This window comes from Loxodonta africana, chromosome 5, assembly GCF_030014295.1.
Source record: "Loxodonta africana isolate mLoxAfr1 chromosome 5, mLoxAfr1.hap2, whole genome shotgun sequence".
Lineage (NCBI taxonomy): Eukaryota > Metazoa > Chordata > Mammalia > Proboscidea > Elephantidae > Loxodonta > Loxodonta africana.
The window spans coordinates 131,429,889-131,447,103 of record NC_087346.1 but is presented as its reverse complement, the minus strand read 5'-3'; positions in this window follow the sequence as shown (position 1 = coordinate 131,447,103).

Genomic DNA, 17,215 nt, shown 5'->3' with positions numbered 1-17,215 from the left:
TGAAAGTCAGCATAACTTATTTCTAGTTAGACTTAGGTGTTCGTTAAAGCTTCATAGGCTCTCCAAAACTCAGTTTCCACATTTGCAAAATAAATAAGATGGTTTATAACTCACTAACTTCCCTTCCAGAAAAAAAAATATTTAATAAAATTATTGTCTTTTTGCAGTTGGTTTATTCTTTTTTCTTATTTAATCTGATTGTTTATCTCAGGGTCATGAGTACCCCATGAGGTAGTTCTCATAACTCTTTATACAAATCTCCACATAATCCTGGATTTAGCAGTGTTTGATCTTCACTCCACACTGCTACAATATATATTTGAAAGAATATTTATATATCTCTGGATGACTTGGTTTCTTTTAGTTTACCTTTCTTACTCTCTGCCATCCAGTCGATTCCTACTCATAGGAACCCTAGAGGGCAGAGTAGAAATGCCCCACAGAGTTTCCAAGGAGTGCCTGGTAAATTCGAACTGCCCACCTTCTGGTTAGCAGCCTTAGCACTTAACCACGACACCACCATGGTTTCCTCACCTTTCTTAAGAATCCTTTAATTAAATTTAATTTAATTAAAGCCCCTTTAATTAAACACCTAAGGTTAGCCATTCTTTCGGTTATTTATTCTTCAAATACATGCTAATATTCTACTTTAATACAGTGATAAAGAGGACAAATTCTTAACCTCAAGGGCTTTACCGTCTAGTGGGAAGTACAATTAAAGGACAAAAATCATAATCCCAGACAATTATAACGCATTCCTGGTATAAATGTTGAGATATTTAACTTGTTTCCATTTTGTTTTCTTGATTTGCTTGAACGCTCAACTCAATTTCCACTTTTCTAGCTTCTTTGGAGTTTTCAGATCCCTTTTGAGGATAAAGAGTAGAGGAGAGAGAAGGATAACTTACTTTCAGGGCTCAATCAGAACATCTTTTCTCCTCAAGAATGAGTAGAGATTTACCATATGTATCTAATGGAATCCTGCCCTCCAGCCCTGGAGGCATAGTAGCATTGTTGTTTCTTTGTGATTAAGGTTCCAATTCCAATAAACCGGTAAGGTTACTTACAATGGGTCCAAAGTTGACAAAAGAGATTTTGTTGTATAAATATATAGTTTATTAGGGAAGATGGGGAGATAAGAGAAGAGATAAAACCCAGGAGCTCTGAACAGGAAACTGTGTTTCTAGAGTTTGGGGCTTCTGTCAAATGGGTGAAGGGGAAGCATTATTTGAGTGTCCAGAAGTCATGCTGGAGCAGAGACCTCAGAAGTCCATTGTTCTTTGGTAAGTGAGTAGTATTTCCACATGTTCTATACTATAGATGTATGTCTGTAGATATTCCAGAGTTTGGATACGTGAGGGTCTTTACTAGACAACATCTGTAATGACTCCAATCTTGGCTGGGAATCTGTTTCACCAACATCCAACTACTCCACGGATTGCTCATGACAACTGTAAGAACAAACGATACCTCTGGACACTCAATGAGATAATAGTAAGGAGTACTACACTCACACATGTATGTGTGTTTGTGTTAGGGGAGTTAATTAAACTTGAAAGGGTGTTTTCAGCTGGGACATGGGGAGAACCATTGCCACAAAAAATGTTTGATCTTCATACAGCATTATTATAATATCTATTCAAAAGAATATTTTTCTATCTTGGACAACTTGGTTTCTTTTAGTTCACCTTTCTTAGGGTCCATTTAGTTAAACTCCTAAGGTTGGCCATTCTTTCTGTCACTTATTCTTCAAATATATGCTTATATTCTACTTCAATACAGTGATAAAGAGGCCAAATTCTTAACCTCAAGGACTTTACTGTCTGGTGGAATAGCAAATGAAAACACAATATACTGTGGTAGCTTAGAAGAAAGGCAACAAAGAGTCTGACAAGTGATGGAAAAAGAGAAGACAAACATTAAGAATGTGATTTCCAGCTGTATCTTAATTCATGAATAGGTATAAATTTGGTGAAAATGGGAAGCAAGGGAGGGCAAGGAAGTTAGAATAACATACCTAACAGGAAATGTAAAAGAAAGAGGTAAAAAAAAATGCAAATTCCTAGGAATTGGAAATATTTTTTATGTGGCTGGCTTGTAAAAAGTTAGGTGGAGATGTTTAACAGGCTGGAAAGGCAGCCTGGGACCAAAGCATGTCATACTAAAGAGTTCGAATTTAATTCTCAGAAAATGAAAAACCATTGAAAAGTGTTGAGGGGGGTAAATGTCATGACAATACTTGCATTTTAAAAAGTTGCCTTGGACAGTATGAAGGATAGGATGAAAAGGACAGAGAAATTATTTAAGACTGTTTCAGCAGTACATGATAGAAAAGATGATGTCCTGAGTTGCAGAAGCTGACATGGGAATGAATAAGTGGGAATACATGTATAAAGGAGAAGGGCAAGATTCCCAGACTTCTAGCTGTGGGGGTTATTTGCACTATTGTTGTTAGGTGTTCTCAAATGGGTTCTGACTCTTAACCAAAACAACTCATTGCCACTGAGGTGATTCTGACTCATAGCTACCCTATATGTAAGAGAAGGAAAAGTTGCCTTGTCCTGCACCATTCTCACAATCACTGTTGTATTTGAGTACATTGTTGTAGCTACTGTGTTAAGCCATGTCATTGAGAGCCTCCCTCTTTTTCACTGATCCTCTACTTTACTAAGCTGGATGTCTTTCTCCAGCACTTGGTTCCTCCTGATGACATGTCCAAAGTACGGGAAACAAAGTCTCACCATCCTTGCTTCTAAGGAGCATTGTAACCGTGTTTCTCCCAAAACAAATTTCTTCTACTGACAGTCTGTGGTATATTCAATATTCTTTGCCAAAAACCACAGTTTAAATGTGTTGATTTTTCTTCATCTTCCTCTTATATTACCCTGTTTCCTCATGCATGTGCAAGTAAGGAATACAAGAGGTGATGCTGCTTTAGCTCTGTGAGTATAACGGATATTGAATTTTAAGTTCAGTTTAAGATAGAGATAAAGATAGAGATAGATATAGACACATATATGTATTTTATATATACATATATATGTATTTGGTATATTTATATATACATATATGTATATATTTATATATACATACATATTTACAATGATACTACACACACACATATATACCTATATATTGGAGCCCGGGTGGCACAGTGCTTAGGAGCTCGGCTGCTAACCAAAAGACTGCCAGTTCGAATACACCAACCACTCCTTGGAAACCCTATGAGGCAGTTCTACTCTGCCCTGTAGTGTCTCTACAAGTCGGAATGGACTTGAGGGCAACAAGTTTGGTTTTTGGTTATGCATATTTATATTTATAAACCTGTGAAAGCTGGAACCAGTATAAGGCAGAAACTGATCAAAGAAAGAAAACTCAAATATTTTCTACTGAAATGAATGATAGAAAATTGTTAAGACTGCACCTTGTAAAAGGTAGAAAATTTTCGAGACTTTGAAAAACAAGGTGGTCCTGTAGAGTCCTGGTTCTCAAAGGTTTCACTGTATAGGTAATACCCAACTTATGCCAGTGTTCCATTCCAATGACTTCATGATAAGTCAGTTCTGATGTAAGTCAAATAACTTTTTTTTTTTTAGTTTTCATTATTATTACCTTTTATTATCAGTATAAGTCAGATCTTTGAACATTTGCAAGTGAACATCTGAAAATGAAAACATCAGCAAATTATACTCTGTCACATTGTACGTAGCACAGATTACTAATGATAAGACGTACAAAAAGAAAAAAGAGCAACAACAGACAGTACTAAGTGTGGAAATGCTAATATAGCAAAGGACTACATGAATCTACAGTGGTAGTGGTTAAGAGCTACGGATGCAAACTAAAAGGTCGGCAGTTCGAATCCACCAAGTGCTCCTTGGAAACCTATGGGGAAGTTCTATTCTGTCCTTTAGGGTCACTATGAGTTGGAATCGACCTGATGGCAACGCGCTTATGGTTCAAGGAAATATTTTCAGCTATGGATACGAATCAGGGATTATTCCTGTAAAATCAGTGTATAAAGGGATGGTCATAAAATTAAAATCCTGAAAGCCAGTTTGGAAGGAAAAACAATTTGGTTAAGAATGGAATAATGGAAAATTCACAGTACAGCGGGAGGTCAGAGAAAGAAGAGGGTACCTTTCCCTTTCTAAATTCCAGTTAATATTATTTCGTGCTGAACTCCTGTTAAATTTGGTGGTCTCTCCTGACCGCCGCCGATGGGCTGAATTGTGATTTTTGTTTCCTGAACTACTTCTCAAATTCCTCTACTTCCAGTTCTCTTGCACCATACACCTCCTTTTCTTTCAGTTGAAACCTTCCATGAATTTTTTTTTTTAATTTCTACCTCTCTCCCCCATTTTATATTCTGTAAATTAACACAGCCTCTTTCTCCTAAGATGGAGATATGGGGAACTAAATTAAAGGAGGAACTGAGGAGGTGTGAGAAGAATGATTGTAAATAATCATATGTTATGATGTTTGTACTCACACTACAGTCATTCATTCATTCAACTATAATTATTTATCAGACATCCGTTGTGGGTTAGGTAGTACCATTTTCATTCTTCTATTTCCTATTGACTTCACACTGGAGCTATGCACAATCCAAAATATTTGCCTTCTTAAAAATTTGACTCGTTTCTACTTATTTAATTAAACCAATCATTAGCACTAAGGAACTTAATTACATTATTTAACTTTTATGGAAGACCTTCCCCCATGCTAGAAACTTGAATCACGATTTGTATTTTATAGAATCACTGCTCCCACTCAATGAACACCAGGTTTGAGCTTCAGAGTTGCAATTACTTTCTCCTTATTAAGAAGTCGGTTTTGTTGTTAGGTGCCATTGAGTGGGTTCCAACTCACAGTGACCCTATGTAGAACAGACTGAACACTGCCCAGTTCTGTGCCATCTTGACAAACTTTGGTATGCATGAACCTGTAGCTTCAGCCAGTGCATCAATCCATCTCATTAAGGGTCTTCCTCTTCTTCACTGGCCCTCTACTTTACTAAGCATGATGTTCTTCTCTAGGGACTGGTTCCTCCTCATAACATGTCCAAAGTAGATGAGACAAAGGAGCATCCTGTCTGTACTTCTTTCAAGACAGATTTGTTTCTTCTTTTGACAGCTCATGTTCTTCGCCAACAACATAATTCAAGGCATCAATTCTTCTTTGGTCTTCCTTATTCATTGTCCTCCAGCTTCCACATGCATATGTGGTGATTGAAAACACTATGGCTTGGGTCAGCTACACCTTAGTCTGAAAAGTGATATAAATGCTTTTTAACACTTTAAAGAGGTCTTTTGCAGCAGATTTGCCCAATGCAATTCATCTTTTGATTTCTTGACTGCTGTTTCCATGGGTGTTGATGGTGGATCCAAGTAAAATGAAATCCTTGACGACTTCAATCTTTTCTCCGTTTATCATGACGTTGTTTATTGGTCCAGTTGTGAGGATTTTTGTTTTCTTTTTGTTGAGTTGTAATACATACTGAAGGCTGTGGGCTTTGATCTTCATTGATAAGTGCTTCAAGTCCTCTTCACTTTCAGCAAGCAAGGTTGTGTCATCTGGATAGCTCAGGTTCTTAATGAGCCTTCCTCCAATCTTGACTCCATGTTCTTCTTCTCTAGTTTCTCAGATTATTTGCTCAGCACATAGTCTGGATAATTACGGTGAAAGAAAACAACCCTGACACACACCTTTCCCGACTTTAAACCGTGTAGTATTCCCTTGTTCTGTTCGAAGGACTGCCTCTTGTCCTATGTCCAGGTTCCTCTTGAGCACAATTAAGTGTTCTGAAATTCCCATTCTTTGCAAAATTATCCATAATTTGTTATGATTCACACAGTCAAATGCCTTTGCATAGTCAATAAAACACATGTAAACATCTTTCGGTATTTTCTGCTTTCAGCCATGATCCTTCTGACATCAGCCATAATATCCCTTGTTCCACATCCTCTTCTGAACCTGGCTTAAATTTCTGGCAGTTCCCTGTCGATGAACTGCTGCAACTGCTTTTGGCTGATCTTCAGCAAAAGTTTACTTGTGTGTGATATTAATTACATTGTTTAATAATAGTTGGTACAAATATATAAGTATCTTGATAGTGTATTACTTCTATATTTTTAATCAGTTGATGATTTCGTGCTGTCGACCTTTTCCGATTCCCTAGTCACTGGACATGACTTCACTACATGGTTACCCTATTTTTTCTTGCTTCTACTTACCATTCTTTATCTATCACAATTCTATTACAATATTTCATTATAGTGCACCAACTCAGTACTTCATTCCTGTACGCATTCATTCAACACATGCATTGAATGTCTACCATGTGTTATTAACTATTAGGCAAAGGGCTGGAGGTTCACTGGAGAATAAAACAAGTCATGCTCCTATTCTCATGGAATTTACATTAACTAATTCACTCAAAAAATAATTATTTAATTAATTAGTTAAAAAGGCAAAAAAAATGTACTTATAAAATAACTATCAATCAGATCACAAAATGAGAGGTGATACAGGGTGTCTGCAAAACCACTGAGAATTACAGCCTAGCCAAGTAGACACGTAACATTAACCCTCACAGCGATACAAGCAAATCCCTCACCTTTTGGGATGAGGCTCTTAAAAATTCATGTAGTAATTAACTTTCTATCCCCTATTCCTTCCCGTACATACTGACATTTCACTAACTTTTTTCTATTCACCTTTTTATTCTCCACATCTAGCATAATGCCTGGTACTGAAGGGGTACTCAGTAAATATCTATAGGTTGAGGAAATTACTGTCTCCTAGCAGATCAATGAGCATTGCACCTAAATCTGGGCTTTGTTGATGACTCAACAGTCTTTTTAACATCCTCATCACTGATTTGATGTAGAAATTTGTTTATGAAGAGAACCCTGTTGTATTATTATTTTATTTTTAAACACAAAAACTGCATAAAATTGAGCTAGCTACTGTAAAACATTCTCAAATTAGTCAAAAGGGCTTACCAAAACTCCTACCTAATAAGGATCTGGCATTAGATATTGTATTGTTTAATACATAATATCTTGAGTTTTATATATTTTCCATCTACTCGTTAAATATTTCTTTCTAAATCTGCTATCTCGCAGTAATAATTCTGTTTCCTAAGAGTCATTCCACTAGTTAAGAGCCCTCAATACCCGTGAATTATAATGAACTATTGAATTTTCACTCTTTCAACTTTTAATTCCATGTTTTATTATAGGAAAGTGGCTCTCCATAAATGAATAGAATTCTTTAGTCCACAGAAAGTTTTCTGGAGTGTAATAAAAAAAAAAAAAATTTTCTGCCTCAATTAAGGGTATATATACCTCATTGGTAGATTGATTTATGCCTTTGAATTTCTGCCAAGGTAGACCTGGAAAACGAATCAGATGCAGTTGGGAACAAAAACTAAAAGTATAACTCAGCTAATAGCCAAAAGGATATATTCCACAATGCACAGGCTCACTTAAAATTGATCAGTCTTTTAAATTAGAGAATTAAGTAGTTCAAATTCAGGGAATTACCAAAAAAATACTAAAAAAAGTTGATGTGATTAGTTTTGAAACTTTGTATGATCTCATAATTTAAATATGCATTTATTGACATGAAGATGGTTAATAATAGATTGCTATGTGATAAAAAAAAAAAAAAATTACCTGTGTACCAATATTCATTGCAGTATTAGCCATAGTAGCTAAAAAGTAGAAACAACCCAACTGTCTATCAACAAATGAATGGGTAAACAAAATGTATGTACACACACAATGAAATATTGTTCAGCTATAAAAAAGAATGAAATTCTAATACATATTATAACATGGGTGAGCCTTAAAAATATGCTAAGTGAAATAAACCTGACACAAAAGATGAATATTGTCAAATATTGTATGATTCCATTTTCATGAAATATTTAGAATAGGCAATCCACAGGGACAGAAAGTAGATTAGAGTTTACCAAGGACTGACCAGAGGAAAGAGGAAGTATTGCTTAATGGGTACAAAATTTTTGTTTGCCATGATGGAAAGTTTTGGAAGTAAATAGAATGCTGTTATTTAGTAAATGGGTCGAGTGTTTGAAAAAACAAAGTCCTCTGACTAAGCAGTTGGTAGATTTTATTCATCAGAGTTATTCCTATTACCCACTGGAGCTGACAATGAAAAGTTGAATGAGAATTAATTCAAAGTAACATAAAGGAAAAAATAATAGCTCTGGCCAATACTACCTTTATTCTGAAGTACCCAAATGAGTCTGTACTTGGATCTTACTCAAAATTTGTTCATTTCCCTAATTCATTTTTGGACATGGAGAGCTTGAGCCAAAGAAAGCTGGATATCGTTCAGCTGGTTTCCTGCATAGATGGACCATTTATAATTTCTACGTACCTACTAATAACAATCCAAACCTATGCTCAGACTATGCTTTCTTCTTGCTCTTCAGCCATGAAAATAGACTCTTAATTTGATGATCCAGATTCTGAGGAAGCAAACTATAATTTTTTTTAAGGTTTTACTATGGGCATTCTACTGTTCTCAGCAATTTTTCTATGTGTAATCTGTATAATGACCCAGTGAGACATGCCCATTAATTAGCCAATGCTCCAAAAGACGGACTCATTTTCTACAGGTTACACAGCTAATAAAAATTAAAAAAAAAAAAAAATTAAATTAAAAAAATTCATTTATGGGGACTTTACAGCTAGTAATGAGAAAAAAGAAAGAAATTAAACCCACATCTCTTTGGTGACAGGGAACTTAATTTTTCAATAACAACTCAGCCACCTATGAGGATATTTATTTCTTCAGAAATTATAGTGCGTACAGACTCAGGTGGAATTCTGAAACTTAAAACTATCTTTTGGTAGAAAGATTATTTTTTGGTTCCTGAGTAGCAATTTTATTTAGTGTTCTTTTACTGATCAAGTCTCCTGTGAATTTTCTATTTACTTCTCTGGCCAGGACAGAGAGGGGTGTTTGCTCCCTGCATTGACCTTTTAGCACCCCTTCTGGTTCTGGCTATTGGGGATTGTCCTCTTCCCACCTGCTTTTATTTGTGCTCTCAGAAGCACTGTTTGCATTTAATTTTAAAATGCCTCCTTCTATTATCTTCTCTAGTTTTTAAATCTTTTCTATGTCACTTCCATTTATACACTTCACACTTTCCAATTCATTTGATTTTTTTTTTCCTTCTGAGCATATCCTAGATTATGAGAGAAGAAGCCAACTGAGAGTGAATGGATAGATGAGACAAAAAAAGAAAAAAATTAAAAAGGACAGAAGTGTCAAAGAGATTGAAACACAGGAAATATTGAGTTTAGACAGAATGTTTAAACTGAAGATTTTCTCAAATTGCAGTAAAGGAATTAGTATGACAATGAGGAAAGTAACTTACCAGTTTGAGGCTTGCATGGATGAACTGTCTACATAAACATATTCACAGATATTTCCTAAAAACCTAAACAGTCAATCAAACTGCCCACATAATAGGAGAGAAGAATCTTATGTGCATAGACACAGGCATCATCCTTCATTTCATACAATCCCACAAAACTAAAACTTGACCTAAATAGTTCTACCTAATGTTGCATGGAGTCCCTGAGTAGCGTAAATGGTTAACACACTTGGCTGTTAACCAAAAGGTTGGCAGTTTGAACCCACCCAGAAGAGCCTCAGAAAAAAGACCTTGTGATCTGCTTCCCAAAAAGTCATCCACTGAAAAACCTATGGAACACAGCTCTCTTGTGACACACATGGGGTCGCCATGAGTCAGAATTAACTCAATGGCAAATGGCTCATTGTTGTATACATTGGGTGGAGTCTTGATAAGAGAAGATACTCTAGAAACATTGGTTGTCATTTACTGAGGCTAGAATTAATGATAGGGCTATTTCTGTGTCTGACTTGACTGACCCAGAACAAATTTGTGTAATCAGTTTCCATACGTTTTGCTTTTCAGTTTTGTACCTTTTATTGCTTTGCTCTTATTCATTAGGATGTTGGTCACTTTATGTTTTTCTTTTCAACAAAATTCTCCTGGGCCTAACTTTCTTAAGAGTCTCTAACTTACTAAACAAAGAAGCTATTAAAAATTTATTGTTTGGTTATTTCTCTATGACAATATATTATTTAGTCTAAATGCATGCATGTGTGTGTGTGAGTGTGTGTATAATATAATCTATTACAATGGAGTGTCTGGGGTTGGGGGCTTAATATTGTGGTACCCACCAAATCACGAAATAAGGGTGAGAGGAGGAGGCTGCACTAGGCTTTTCATATTCATTATATCATTTAATTAACACAACAATCCCATAGAGTAGGCACTGACATGACAGTCCTGCCTCCTTAGGAAACACTTCTGAAAGTTACAAACAGTGAATACTAATTCAGACCCAAGTTGCTCTGGCTTCATAAATAGAATATTTAACCAGATGTAGAACCAAGTTAAGTCAAACCTAAAGCTTCTACAATTTGGAGAAACTACTTTAAGAAATTAATTCAGAATTACAAATGCATAATTAGAGTAGAAAGTGAGTGTTTACAGAGAATGAGGACAAAAGGCAAAAATTCTTGTTACTAATAGGTGCCTTCGAGTCAGTTCCAACTCATGGCAACCCTATGTACGACAAAACACAACACCGCCCGTTCCTGCACATTCCTCGTGATCGATTGTTGCTATGATTGAGCCATTGTTGCAGCCACTGAGTCAACCCATATCATTGAAGGTCTTCCTTTTTTTCACTGACCCTCTTCTTTATGAAGCATGATGTCCTTCTTCGGAGGGACTGGTCTCTCCTGAGAACACATCCAAAGTAAGTGAGATGAAGTCTCGCCAAACTCACTTCTAAGGAGCATTCTGGTTGTACTTCTTCCAAGACAGATTTCCTCCTTCTTCTGACAGTCCATAGTCAATATTCTTCATCAACACCATAATTCAAAGGCATCAGTTCTTCAGTCTTTCTTTGTCATTGTCTAGCTTTTCCATGCATGAGGTGATTGAAAATACCATGGCTTGGGTTAGGCACACCTTATTTCTCAAAGTGACATCTTTGCTTTTTAACACTTTCAAGAGGTTTACTTGCAGCATATTTCTGCAGTGTAATATGTCTTTTGATTTCCTGACTGCTGCTTCCATGGGCTCTGGTTGTGGATCCATGTAAAACAGAATCGTTGACAACTTTAATATTTTCTCTGTTTATTGTAATGTTACTTATTGGTCCAGTTGTGAGAATTTTCGTTTTCTTTATATTGAGGTGAAACCCATACTGAAGGCTGTGGTCTTTGTTCTTCATCAGAAAGTGCTTAAAGTATCATTCGATTATCACAGGCTTTTAATGAGTCTTCCTCCAATCCTGATGCATGTTCTTCTTCATATAGTCCATCTTCTTAGATTATTTGCTCAGTATACAGATTGAATGACTATGGTGAAATGATACAACCGTGATGCACACTTTTTCTGATTTCGAACAGCTCAATACCCCCTTGTTCTGTTCAAATCACTGCCTCTTGGTCTATGTACAGGTTCACATGAGCACAACTAAGTATTCCGGAATTCCTATTCTTAGCAGTGTTATCTATGATTCATGATGACCCACACAGTCTAATGCCTTTGCACAGTCAATAAAACATAGGTAAACATCTTTCTGATTTTTTCTGCTTTTGGCCAAGATCCATCAGATATTGCCAGTGATATTCCTTGTTCCACATACCTTCTGAATCCAGCTTAAATTTCTGACAGTTCCCTGTCGATATACTGCTGAAACTGTTTTTGAATTATTTTCAGCAAAATTTCACATGGTTGTGTTATTAATGATATTGTTCAATAGTACCACATTCTGTTTGATCACCTTTCTTTGGAATGGGCACAAATATGGGTCATTTTCAATTGGTTGGCCAGGTAGCTGTCTTCCAAATTTCTTGACATAGACAAGTGAGAGCTTCTAGAGTTGCATCCATCTGTTGAAAACATTTCAGTTGGTATTCAGTCAATTCCTGGAGCATTGTTTTTTCACTAATGCCTTCAGTGCAGATTGCACTCCTTGCTTTAGTGCCGTTGATTCTTGATCCTATGCTACCTCCTAAAATGACTGAATGTTGGCCAATTCTTTTCGGCACAGTGACTCAGTGTTTTCTTTCCATCTTCTTTTGATGCTTCCTGCTTCCTTCAATATTTTGCCCATAGAATTCTTTAATATTACTACCTGAGCCTTGAATTTTTTCTTCAATGTTGAGTGTGTTTTTTCCTTCTGGTTTTCTAACTCCAGGTCTTTGCACATTTCATTGTAATACTTTACTTTGTCTTCTGGAGCTGGTCTTTGGAATCTTCTATTCGGCTCTTTTACTTCATCAGCCCTTCACTTCATTTTAGCTACTGTATCTTCATTTCAGCTACTGTATCTTCAAGAGCAAGTTTCAGAGTCTCTTCTGACATCCATTTTTATTTTCTATTTCTTTCCTGCCTTTTTAATGACCTTTCAAGTTTTTCATGTATGATGTCCTTGATGTCATCCCACATGGATCAAATCTATTCTTGAGATGGTCTCTAAGTTCAGGTGGATTATATTCAAGGTCATTCTTTGGCTCTTATGGACTTGTTTTAATTTTCTTCAGCTTCAACTTGAACTTGCACATGAGCAACTGATGGTCTGCTCCATAGTCAGCCCCTAGCTTTGTTCTGATGATATTGTGCTTCTCCATTGTCTCTCCACAGACATAGTTGGATTTTATTCCTGGGTATTCCATCTGGCAAAGTACAAGTGTATGCTCTCTGTTTATGTTGTTGAAAAATGGTGTTTGTAATTAATAAGTCATTTGTCTTGTAAAGTTATATCATGTGATTGCTAGGGTCATTTCTATGACATATGCCATATTTCCAACTACTGATCTTTCTTGTTTCCAGTTTCCGTTTTCCAAATCAGTAATTATCAGTGCATCTTGATTGCACGCTTGGTGAATTTCAGACTGCAGAAGTTGGTAAAATCTTCAATTTCTTCATTTTTGGCATTAGTGGTTGGTGCATAAATTTGAATAATAGTCCTCTTAATTGCTTTTCTTTGTTGGCACGTGGATATAATCCTCTCAAACATCATCTTTCCCAAATTACCCGCATCCATTTCTGTGTCAAATCTATTCTTGAGATAATATCAAAATTCAGGAGGGACATACTCAAGGGTGCACTTTGGCTCTCTTGGACTTGTTCTAATTTCCTTCAGCTTCAACTTGAACTTGCATATGAGCAATTGATAGTTTGTTCTGCAGTTGACCCCGGGCCTTGGTCTGACTGATGATCTTGAATTCTTCTATTGTCTCTTTCCACAGATGTAGTCAATTTGAACCCTGTGCATTCCATCCAGTGAGGTCCACTTCTATAGTTGCCATTTATGTTGTCAAAAAAAAGTGTTTGTAATGAAGAAGTCATTGGTCGTACAAAATTCTTTCAAGTGATTGCTGGCATCATTTCTATCACGAAGACCATATTTTCCAATTACCAATCTTTATTCTTTGTTTCCTACTTTCCCATTCCAATTACCAGCAATTATCAATGCATCTTCGTTGCATGTTCAATCAATTTCAGACTGCAGAAGTTGGTAAAAATCTTCAATTTCTTCATCTTTGGCCTTAGTGATTCGTACATAAATTTGAATCATAATCTTATTAACTGGTCTTCCTTGTAGGCATATGGATATTATCCTATCACTGACAGCGTTGTACTTCAGGATAGATCTTGAAATGTACTTTTTGATGATTAAGGCAATGCCATTCCTCTTTAATTTCAAAGACCTGGAGTTAGGAAGCCAAAAGGGAAAAACACACTAGGTATTTCTCAAACCGAAAGAATTGATGAAAAAATTCAAGACTTGAGTGCAATATTGAAGGATTCTACTGGGAAAATACTGAATTAAGTACTTACCAAGTATGACAAAGTATGAGTAATGATTTTTGCATAATAGATTAAATGAAATATAAATAAATATAACATAAAAATGTTATATGTGTGATTTATAATTGTGCTATATTTTGTCTATCCTTTATTTTCTTAGAACTTGCATTGTCACATCAGGAATTTGTAGCATTGTTATCAATAACTTTTGCATGTAATTGTCAAGAATTGTTACATTTTTCTTAACTTCAGAATTCTTTAATCTTTTTTTCTTAATACAAACACTGTATTTGCATAATAAACTATTATGACTTACTATAAACTCTCTCTTTCTCTTTCTCTCTCTCTATATATCTTAAGTATCAGATGTATACATAAGATCATTGAAGGAGAAATAATATCTGTTTGAAAATTTGTCTTATCTGAGAGTAAAATGAATAAAATATAAATCTCTGAATATAACAGACTGCATGTGATCCTAGAATAAGTACGTAACCTGTGTATACATGTAAATGAATGTGTGTAGCAATACAGCTATTATTTGCATGAGAGAAATTTATAAAGCAAGCTCTGTTATCCTAATTCTGTTTAGATTCAGTAAATATTTACCCTGAATCTGTTTGTTTTGATTTGCTTGCTGCTTTTTATCTGTACGCCATGAGTAATCACCTGAAAGAAGATAGATCAATAGCTTATTTCTGATTATTTCGAAATCCTAAACCTTTTTCATTTTCACTCTTTGGTATGGCATATTGATATGTAAGATAATTTGGGATCACAGCCCTATTCTTGAATATATTTTATAACTTGTTGAAACCACAGTCAAAGCGAATGAACTTAATTAACATATTTTAGGTTTTGGTTTTTCAAGAAGACCAAATGTTTCTAAATATATTGGGTCTTTTAATAATACACTAAATCAGTAAAAAAAAAAAAAAAATTAGCCTTGGGAAAATATATATTTTGAGATTTTGTAGACTATATACTTATTAAAGCAATTGAAATTAATACTTAAACATTATACCTGGAGACAGTGTAAGTCTTTTTCGGAGGAAAATTGAGAGCCTTAACGATTTTATAATTAAAAATAAAATAAAAAGAAACTATTTTTAGAAATTTTTCAGTTAAAATTAAAAAAAAAAAAAAAAACCTACAACCTTGAAAATCCTACGGGGCAGTTCTACTCTGTCATATAGAGTCAATGTGATTTGGAATTGACTTGATGGCACACAACAATACATAGATATCCACATAAGTAGACTATTTCTAACATTATACAAATAAATAAATGGAAAACACAGAGAAAACAGGTTTATAAAGAGAGCACATCTACCGATTATGTGGAGACAGTTCTTTTAAAAAACAAATTATTTTCCATAGCAGTGAGCCTTCTGAGACCAGCCATGAAAACAGAGAGGTACATTGGGATAGTGTGGAAAAGGAAAGAAATGTACCTCTTCAAGGTGGAAAATACCAAAACAATCTGACACCAATGAGTCAGCCTCCTAGAAATTTGATGGGAAGAAGCTTGGAAAGTGAATGGGCCAGTGTGGTAATCTTGGGAAGTCTCCAGTTCTAGAAGAAAGAGAAAAAAAAGCACCTGGAAATAGGTGACATTGCTTAGAGAATTGGTGGTGAAAGGGAAAAAGGAACAGTAACAGAAACGAGAGACTATCAGTGAATCAGAAGAAAGGACATGTTTCTCAGAATCATTCCCCACTAAAAGGAACCTAGGTTCCAGAACCTGGAAAGGAAAAGTACCAGGTAGTGGTGGGACATGTTATGCCAGAAAGCAGACAAGAATGCAAAAAACTAACCCAAGGGCATGCCAAAGAAAAAAGAGGTCAGCCTAAGGGGCTCTTACTGGCTAAATCTGGAATATTTGAATAACAATATTAACAACGACAACATTACTATTTTATTGGTATCATTTCTGTAATTGATTGTATATGATTGAAAAAAAAAAGTCTTTTGTGTTTATGTGTGTATGAATGAGAGAAACGGAGACAGAGGGAGAGAGAGAGAGAGAGAGGAGAGAAGCTAAAGCTAATGGCTGAAGGTGAAGGATTTCGGGAAACAGAATTTTGAACAGTGTCAAAGGGATATTCCACAGATTACTTGAGAAGTGACAAGGGGAAAAAATAAGTGAGCCTTTCCCTTAAAATCTGGTGGTTATTTTCTTTAAAAAGTGACCAAATTTAGCAGCACTAACAGTTGGATATAGATTTGGGGAGTGGGGGAACTACACCACATTTTGAGGATAAAAGGAGAAATTTAAATATGGAATCTATAATTACTTATTAGGGAATTTTTGTTGATTTTCTGTATGAAATGGAGCATCTGATGAAATAAACTCTTGAAGGATGTCTTTTAATTTTAGGAGATGCATGCAAAATATTTTGAAGTGAAGTGTCAGTATTTCTGTAACTTATTCTGAAATGGCTCAGGAAATACAGTTATAGTCAGATAACAGACTGATAGGTAGGTAGGTAGACAGGTATGGGTGGATAGGCAAACAGATTAGGAAATTATGACTTAAGAAATGATATGCAATAAAATGGTTAACAGTTATTAAACTTAGAGCTTTAGAATAAGAGTGATCATTGTATTATTATTATTTAACTTTTAGGTTGTTGTTAGCTGCTGTTGTGTTGGCTTCAATTTATAGTGACCTTATTTTATTATTATTTTTTTTTATGTTTAACAGAGAATAATCATCTGTTTCCTGCAGCATCCTTACAATCATTAGTATGTTTGAGCCCATTGTTTCAGCCACTGTGTCAGTCCAACTCATGGAGGGCTTCCCTCATTTTTGCTGACCCTCTACTTTACCAAACATGATGTCCTTTTCTAGCAAGTGGTCTTTCCTGATGATACATCCAAAGCAAGCAAGACAAAGTCTCACTATCCTACCTTGTAAGGAACATTCTGGTGATACCTGCACCAATATAGATTTTTTTCATTCTTCTGGCAGTCCACTGTATATTCAGTATTCTTTGCCAACGCCACAATTCAAATGTGTCAATTCTCCTTCGATTTTCATTTTTCATTGTCCAGCTTTGACATACATAGGAGGCGATTAAAAATCCATGGCTTGAATCAGGTGTACCTCAGTTATTAAAGTGACATTTTTGCTTTTTACCACTTTAAAGAAGTCTTTTGCGTCAGATTTTCCAAGTGCAGTATGTCTTTTGATTTCTTGACTGCTGCTTCCGTGAGCATTGATTATTGATCTAACTTTAGGTATTACCTTTTTTTTTCCCATAACAAATGTGGGAAAACTTAATTTAAAATTAGGGAAAAAAATGATATACT